This window comes from Mytilus galloprovincialis, chromosome 2, assembly GCF_965363235.1.
Source record: "Mytilus galloprovincialis chromosome 2, xbMytGall1.hap1.1, whole genome shotgun sequence".
Lineage (NCBI taxonomy): Eukaryota > Metazoa > Mollusca > Bivalvia > Mytilida > Mytilidae > Mytilus > Mytilus galloprovincialis.
The window spans coordinates 16,968,369-16,977,576 of record NC_134839.1 but is presented as its reverse complement, the minus strand read 5'-3'; the positions used below and the strand labels follow the sequence as shown (position 1 = coordinate 16,977,576).

The following is a 9,208-nucleotide window of genomic DNA, read 5'->3' as shown; positions in this document are numbered from 1 at the left end:
GGCATGACACGGATTATGTTCTTCTCGTATATTTCATGATGGTAGAATACTAAATTCCTAACAGGAGGGAGTGTGCCTGATATTCATATAATGAAGACATAATCTTTCAATCAGTTTAATTGAGGTCTTGAGCTGGCATGTCAATTATTGTGTTTTCTCGCGTTTCGTTTAGTATAGTGGGAAAATATTGTATTGTCGGGTACGGGTCGTATGAATATATAATAGGGTCACACATAGTGACCAATGGGTATACTTTCTGTTAGTAAAGCGTAGGGTCACTTTCTACTAGCTGTCGTGCAACGAGTGAACACTCAACTTTCATTTTTGATGTACATTTTTAAACGTTGATATTTTTAATGCATTCAATTTGCCAATACACACATGTTTAATGTGTAGGTCGGAGTACCTGGCCTTGGAGACGGGATTGTGCACTTGGCATCCACTGACAAAGGTTTCTAGAGGTTTTTGGTCGATTATATCGTTTTCAGTATCTCTAGTTGTTCCTGGCCGCCTCTGACCGTCTATGACGGGTTGCATTTAGTCGGAAGTTCGGTTTTGGTGTATTTAGGATAATACGTACATTGTAAATGTATGATGTTTGAATATGCATGATAATAATATTTGTGAATATTTATAATACAATCTGGCGTACATCGAGCATGACGGGCTGTCGGCAAACTAAGATTATGTTTGCGTTGTTTATATTTGCCAAGAGTATGTAGTTAATACCTGCTAGTAGTCTGTTGTTATTTATATATTATTGTCATTTTGTTTATTTTCTTTTGTTTTATATTCTGACATCGGACTCGGACTTCTCTTAAACTAAGATTTACTGTGCGTATTGTTATATACATGTATATGCGTTTGTTTTTCTACATTGGCTAGAGGTATTGTCGGGTTGTTTTCGCTTTCACACATTCTCCATTTCTATTCTCAATTTAATGATATAGATCTTTTATTTATTATGTCTAGAAATTTTTTTTTTAATATACCATGAAACATTTACACTTTCTATTTGTAGTATTGCAAGAGTAGATGGGAAGACAGTATTTGCCGATTGTTGCAATGTTCACATAACATCGCCTCTTGTATATATGTGTATTTGCTGTCCCTGGGTTACAGCCATTAATCCTAGACAAACAGAACTCTGCACGTGTACTAAAATGGCCATGGGCTAAACAGTAAACGACATATTTTTTTTGTAAAAAAAATTATAATATGTAGTACACTATTTGCATAGAATTAAGTATGTTGTGTTGTTTAGCAATTTAGTTGATTCTTTAGTTTTGAAACTGATCGACAAAGCAGCCAACAATGTGGTAGTGATATGCCATAAATACTAGACGGACGTTCTTAATTTTAAAATTCATCTCCTTTCAAGTCTGTGCGCTCCACATAGAGTCATTTAGTTAACAAACATATCATAACCACATCACAGCTTAAGTCTTTTTCTGAACATTAGAAGGTCCCTACTATGTATTGGTTTTATCTAAACTACACACAAAACAAGTAAAATATCATTTAATATCGGCCTCTAGTAAATGTTCTACAACTAATCTCTCAGTGCTTTAACTAGTTACTTAACTACTATTATCAAAGAACTTATTATAAACTTTTGTTATAAAAATAAATGAAAAAAAGTGAAATTAACTGTTATTGGATTGTAAAAATTCTTCTGTATGACAATTATCGCTAGTTTCTAAGGTCCTTAGCAACAGCGTTTTAATAATGCTAAAGTGTCGACAAATTCAAAAAAAGTTAAGCTTGACCTATACAACGTTATGCTTAAATGTCAACATAAAAGTTATATTTATTGTTTCAATTTTCGTGAATTTCACTTATAAAAATTAAAGATGTTTCTTAAAAATAAAAAAAAGTGTCTGTCTGTCTGTATTGTATATATTACTTCGTCATGCATGTATGTTGCTTTGTCTGCTTATTACTTCACCCATGTCGTCATGTGACTAACTATTTATCATTCGGCTTTTGTCTGCTCTTTGGTCGGGTTGTTGTCTCTTTGACAGATTCTCCATTCCCTTTCCCATTCTCAATTTTATCGTAAAAGCCTGCGCGAAAAAAAACTGGTACCAAAAAAGAATATGCATACTTTATAAGTAATACGTTTAAGAATATATGTTTTGCTTTTATTTGAATTAAATAATATTCAAAAATACACATTATAGATAATTTACGTTTTTTTAAACTTGAAACATTCAAATATGTTTTCAGTCTCATATCATCTCAGGGCTATCGCCCTTCGGAGAGATAAGAATGAGAAAATACATCTCGTTTATACAACATAAATAATCTATAATAAGAAAAAAAAACAAATCCATAAAAAATCACTCTTTTCTAAGATCAATTTCTCATATCCTCACAATATGACTTGGTTCGCAAGGAAACAAATTGCTTTCATTGTTTTTAATTCAGACGTCGATGTTATATCCATTACAGCAAACCCATTGTGCACTGTAATATTTGGTCTGTGTATCAGCTTGCAACTGTATTGTTGTAAGGGGGTCCCGCATCGAGATTGTGAATAATTCACAAAGACAAATAAAGGAACACTCTAACACGTCATTGAGAGGATACGCAACGTCAGTTCGCAGAATCTATATTTCAAGACCATCAAGTATTATTTGTGAAGTTGATACTGAACATTCAACAAGGTCTTGAAATCTTCCGATATTTAAAAAAAGGACAAAACACAGCACGTTTGGTTCATTAACTTTCTGCTCAGACTCTTGTGACGTTTTAAAATGTACTGCAAACTTGTTTTGTACCAAATGTGCTGGAAAATATATATCCCATATGTAGATACAGTAAGGATATTTCTACTAAGTCGGTGAAATTGATAACTTCAAAATTATCATTCTGTTTGAATATTATTTAGAAGTATGACAACAGATTCCATAGTTTGGATATACATGCCTATGAACCTCATACATAGTATTTTTTGTTTTCTGTTTATATGTGTGTTTTTTGTGCTAAACATGTGTAGTAATACGCACAGTTACAATATATTGTTCAATAAACATATTGTGCTATTTAGCTGTTCGCTTTGCTTTATGTACATACAAATGTAATGTTGTTTTTACTGGAATAACCTACAAACGTCTATCAGGAAAAATTATATTTGGTAGAAATAAATATGTTAAATATTAACATGTGTAATTTGTTATATCAGAAGTAGGTTTTTCTCGTGGTGTAAATTCTCTCTATATAAATCAATATTAAGTAAACATAGATGTTCCAGTTGGAAATATTTGAGTACTGTATTCTAAACTAAAAAGAGTTATCTTTCATTGAACTGATTACTTGTATTCAATTTGTATTGCAGGGTCATTATATACTGTATGTATTTTACATATTATTTATATTAAACCTATTTATTGATCGGATCATTTTCATGTTTTTATTTTACGATACGTAAAAAAAAAACTGATAACATATCCATCACAGTCGTCGAAATGTTAGAAGTGAAAATCTTTCTATAAATTCTTACTAATTCTTTCTAAATGTAGATTTTGCGTCTGGCATAGTATATTATAATACTGGTACCTTTGATAACTATTACTACATTATTTCAAGCATCTTCGCGAGCCAAAGATTACGATTCAGTTATAATTTTCCTCTCAGAGGGGACTTGAACTTGCACATCCTTGTTTAGCAAATATCACATTAGCACGTCTTGGCTGCAAATTGAAATTGGTGAAATAAAGTTAATTTATAGATCTTTGAATAATTTAATTAATTTTGGATGTAACGCGGTTTCTGATTTGGTTCAGAGCGTTTATTTATCAGCTCATAACCATAGTTGGGTCATGTGACTGTGATTTTACACATCTTTGTCCATAAACTGTTTTGCAGAAGTAGCAAAAAAAATCCAATTAGGAGATAACTGTATTGTTCTTTAAGCTCCGACGGCATCAATTGGGGATTTGATGGTCGCAAATTAAGTTTACTGGCGATGCGTTAGCGGAGACAGTAAACGGGTAATTGCGACCATCAAATCCCCAATTGATGCCGTCGGAGCTTAAAAGACAATATTGTTATCTCCATTCTAATGAAGTGACAGAAATCAACGTTAAAACATGTATTTCAAATTTGTCATATGCCGTCTGCGCTTCCGCGAACGTCTCATAGCATCAATTGTCAATTGTCAAATGATGCCATGTAAATAAATGATGTTATCCAATCAAAATGAACGTTTCAACGTTGTTGCATTAGAATTTATTTTCAATGTACCTTTTCATAAAAATACACTCAGTAACACTTTACAATAATTGTGAATAAAAGATAAATCTTTAACAATTATTATATATAAAGCCCATATAGATATTTTTTGGGCTTGATCGTACACAAAAAAACGCATCTAAACAAGCAATAAAAACATACTCCGACCCCATATATAGGAATAGAATACAACAAGTAAAATATAAACAAAATAATCCAAACAAAAACAAAACAACATAAAACAACTATAAAATATAAATGCGCACGCTGAAATGTCTCTCCTGTCTTTCTCATCCAAATTTACGCCTGTTGCTTAAAAGAGGGACGAAAGATACGAAAGATACAGTCAAACTCATTAATCTAAAACAAACTGACAACGCCATGGCTAAAAATGAAAAAGAAAAACAAACAACAGCACACATGACACAACATAGAAAACTAAAGAATAAACAACACGAACCCCACCAAAAATCTAGGGTGCTTTCAGGTGTTCTTGAAGGGTAAGCAGATCCTGCTCCACATGTGGCACCCGTTGTGTTGCTTATCTGATAACAAATCCGGTAAATAGTCTAATTCGGTAGGTCACATTTATGAAAGGGAAGGGGATTGTAGTTACGACGTAAGGAACATATCCGATATCATTTGTGAAACGGTTATTCCATAACGGTCAACCAACTCTTGATGGCGTCGGTAAAATTTATTTATTAAGTATATAAATTAACTAACAAAAATCCGAGAACCTAGTATTTGCCAATGATCCAATAAAATGAAGTCAAGCTCAAATAGTACCTGTCAGACAGACATGTACACTTTACAATTGTCACATACGTCAAACATAGCCGACCTACAAAATGTAGAATTTGGAAAACCAACCAAAACACAAAAGCCTAACATTGACCAATGAACCTTGAAAATGAGGACAATGTTAGATGATACCAGCTAGACCGACATGTACACCTTTATTTATTCCTTACACATAGTTGACCTTTATACTTACAGATCAAAACACAAAAACTTAGCATTCATTTGACCAATGAATAATGAAAATGGGGTTAGGATCTTATGAAACCTGACAGACTGACATGTATCCCTACAATAATTTCATACACCATATATAGGTGCGCTATTTCATAGGCGGATCCAGGGGGGGGGGGCTGTGGGGCCCGGGCCCCCCTTTCGTGGGAAAAAATTGGTTGATTATATAGGGAATCACTGAAGCATGACTGGAGCCCCCCCCCTTAGGTCAGTCAGCGCCCCCCCCCCCCTTAGGCAAAGTTCTGGATCCGCCACTGTATAATTTCTTATAGTATCTGAAAGCAAGAACCAATTATGTAACTTTAACCTTGATCACTGATCCAAGAAAGAAAGTCGAGGTCAGATGAATCATGAAAGACGGACATGTTAGCGTTGGGCTCGTGTTGCTTATCTGTGTAGTCATGTTAATTGTTGTTGTTTGTATACAGTGTTTCCGTTTTGATCATAATAAAACTTAACAAAGGTGGATTTAGGGGGGCTGGCAGCCCCCCCCCCCCCCCCCCCCCCCACACTTTTGAGAAAAAAAATGGTTGATTATATAGGGAATCACTGAAGCGTCACGGGAGCGGGCCCCCTCTTAGACAGCCCCCACTTATGAAAATTTCTAGATCCGCCACTGCTTAAAACAATAAATATTTGCCGTTTTATATTCTACGATGCGATTTATAAAACAGGCCTTTATTTTCTGTAACGTAAAATTATACTAAAATGTACTTAATCCTTTTCATGATAACGACCAGGAAGTAATAATAGTCTACTGTTTAAATGTACTGAATGACTATTTACTGTTTTGATAACTTAAAAGGGGATGTAATCCTCGAATTTCGTATTCAGTATCAATTAATTTTCCTGTAACTGTTATCAGTCTAATACAAATAGGTTACAGAAAGTTTAAAGAAAATGTGTTTATTTATCTATGTTCGACTTGCATGTTTAAGGTCACAAACTTTTAATTTGAAGTAACTTGCGTAAAGACTTTTTCAATCGCCACATATATGTCTTGATAGCTATAAATCCATAATATTCATAAAATAATAGCCTCAATTCTTCTTAAATGCACTAGTATGGCCTTTCTGGATATTTAAAATATTTACGATCAATGTGAAAAAGAAAATATAATTCCTTAAACAAGTTATTAATTATGCTGTCAAAAATTGCCATTTATAACGCTGTATAATAAAGAAAAAATATAGTATTTTCCTCCGACCCCTACCCCTTCTCCCTTGTATAATAATTGTCGACGTATCTCTAGCAGAATCTACCTATTGTTTTAATGTTTTAGTTTTCGTCTTGAGCATGTATGACATGCTTGTGGACATAGCGACAACAATCAATCAACCATGAAACTATAAAAGTAAGCCACCATTCAACTTTGTGGAAGGGTTATGATTTTTATAAATTATGAAAATGTATTTCGCAACATTTATTAAATGCTGTTGTTTTTTCAAAGTTAGATTTCACAAAACATTTGTATATCATTTGATAACATACAAGTATTTCCTTTAACAATGAACAAAACTCATACTGTGTTGCAGACGATAAAAAATAGTCCAAACATGACTAAAGCGAAACCATATACCCCCTCGAAAAAAAACAAAAAACCCAGCAGACTGAAGTTATGACAAAACAGTAAACGAAAAACAAGTATAACAGGCAACAACCAATGACATACACTGAATTAGTGGATAAATTTGGGGCAAGTACACATAGAATGTATCTTGTGGTGGTATTTTCACAGATAACGTCGTATATAAAATGTACGTTGAAACAAGAAATACCAATATGCTTAAGGATACCAAGCTCAAACAAGGAAGTTGTGACATTTGTTTCCAGTTTTTATCTTAAATTGTATGTATACCTATTGTCTATCTTATTGATAAATTAATACGATTCAAATTGATTAAGTTTTGCATCTATTATACTATGTTATTTCATGTACGAATATGTACATTACACACCGAAATGCATGTATGAATTTCAAGTAGATCTCAGAAAAATTCAAACTGGTCGAGTAAAAATCAGTATAGTCGTGTACAAATATAAGCTATTTCAGACATCACTGGTGTGTACTGGTAGCATGAAATATGCGAAAGCTTAGTAAGTAAATCAATATAACTTGAATTAAACGAAGAAATCGGTATAAAATTTAATACCTGAAATTACCGCTTTTGAAACAGAAAAAAAAAAAAAAAATAAGAACAAAAATATTGAGTCATTGAAACTGAATTTTTTTTCAACGTTTTCGACAACATGAGATTACGCGATTGGAATTAATGATTATTTCATCCTAGTAGCTGAATTTGTCGTCAATTGGCCATTCTTTCTAGGTTACCTTTGATCTACATGTGCATGGCTCCAAACGTTTCTAATTATTTATACACCTTATGTTTTCAAATAAAATTGAGAGTAAAAATAGGGAGTGTGTTAAATAGACAAGAACCAGACTAAATAGCAGAAAACAGCCGAGGTCAAGAATGGGTCAACAAAGCGAGAAAATCCCGCATCCGAAGGCGGTCTTCCGGTGACCCCTAAACAAAAATGTGTACTAGTTTAATGAAAATGGACGCCATACGAAACTCAAAAACATAAAAATAAGCAAAAATTAAAATCATATAAGACGTACAAAGGCCAGAGGCTCCTGACTTTTGACAGGCGCATAAAAATATACCTCCAGCTAGTGCAGAATAAAACAAATACACCGCAATACACACAGTAAAACTCTGTTTAAAAAAGGTCCAAGTCTGATGTTAGAATAGGTATCAAAAAGAAACTAAGCAAAATGACAGTGATACATAAGTTAACAAAGGACTGCTAGCTGTTGCTGACATGCAGCTCCAGATCGACCTCATTTATCTGAAGGAAAGATTATGTCTCCATCATATGAAAACCAACCACAATCCCTCCTGTAAGCGGTTTAATTACAAATGTTTGGTTAGGTTCTTTCCTAATAAAGATTCATTCAGGAAATGTTTTCAGATGCATTGAACGTGTAAAGTATTATTTTCATTTTGAATGGCATTAACATATTTCGTATCAAAAACATCCTTATGAGAAATGTGATATTAAAATTTGCATACAATGAAACAGCTTTTTATAAACCAATTTTTGCACTAAACTTCGGTGATTTTTTTTTCAAATTTTTAAATCATCAATTATTTAGTCTTAGCAGTACATCCACCGCACTCCGACCCCGTTGTTTACATGTAAGAAAGTTAAGTTTAAATGAGTTTTAAGTATTTATTTCAATTTTCATTATCAATTTCTTAGTCGGTTGAAACCTTTAAGATTTTTTTCTCAGTACCGTTTTGTTTTTATAAAGGAACGTAACACCACTACTTACTGTGTATGAAATAAGCCCCGCCTCCCTACTAACCCAATATTGAATATACACGGTCTACACGCGGACGATCTTAACCAATCATATTCCTAGAAATGTAAAGAAGGTAAAATAACATAATATACATGTATTTATTTTATATTAATCAAAACTAAAGCCGGAGAAGTTAATATTGTGTCGTTTTACTAGTATTCGGTTAACGAAGCTATATTAAATGAATAATTGTATTAACAAATGAATGACATGAGGTCAAAATTCATAGACTGATTATTTATATAAATCACTACCAGATAGGAGCACCCCTTGAACAGAGATAAACATGCTTAGAATAATTTATCGCAATATCTCAGTTGGTAAATGTCTAGTGCATGAATTTTATCTTCCGATAGAGTAGGCTTTTTAAGGGTTTGCATGAGTAAATCACACCTACCTATTATTATCAATTCACGTCTACAGTCTACGGAAGAAGCGAATCGATAAAAACGTGTCTTATATAAAATAGAGATATTGTCTAATATGAAATTGTAAATATGCAGACACTCCATGCGGAAAAAAAATGTTTTCGGCAATGAAAAATATGATTTGTTGAGAAAATACCAA

The 9,208-nt window shown here is 33.0% G+C and overlaps 1 protein-coding gene across 2 annotated transcripts in view; it reads left to right on the top strand.

Moving 5' to 3' along the window:
- Window positions 1-7,000: 7,000 nt before the first annotated feature.
- The window catches only part of LOC143063019 (endoprotease bli-like), a 53,291-nt gene continuing 51,083 nt past the window's right edge, over window positions 7,001-9,208 (top strand). For both annotated transcript variants that reach the window (XM_076234926.1, XM_076234925.1), the window contains exon 1: window positions 7,001-7,119. The gene's annotated coding sequence lies outside the window, so the exon portion shown is untranslated. The remainder of the gene's footprint in view (window positions 7,120-9,208) is intronic.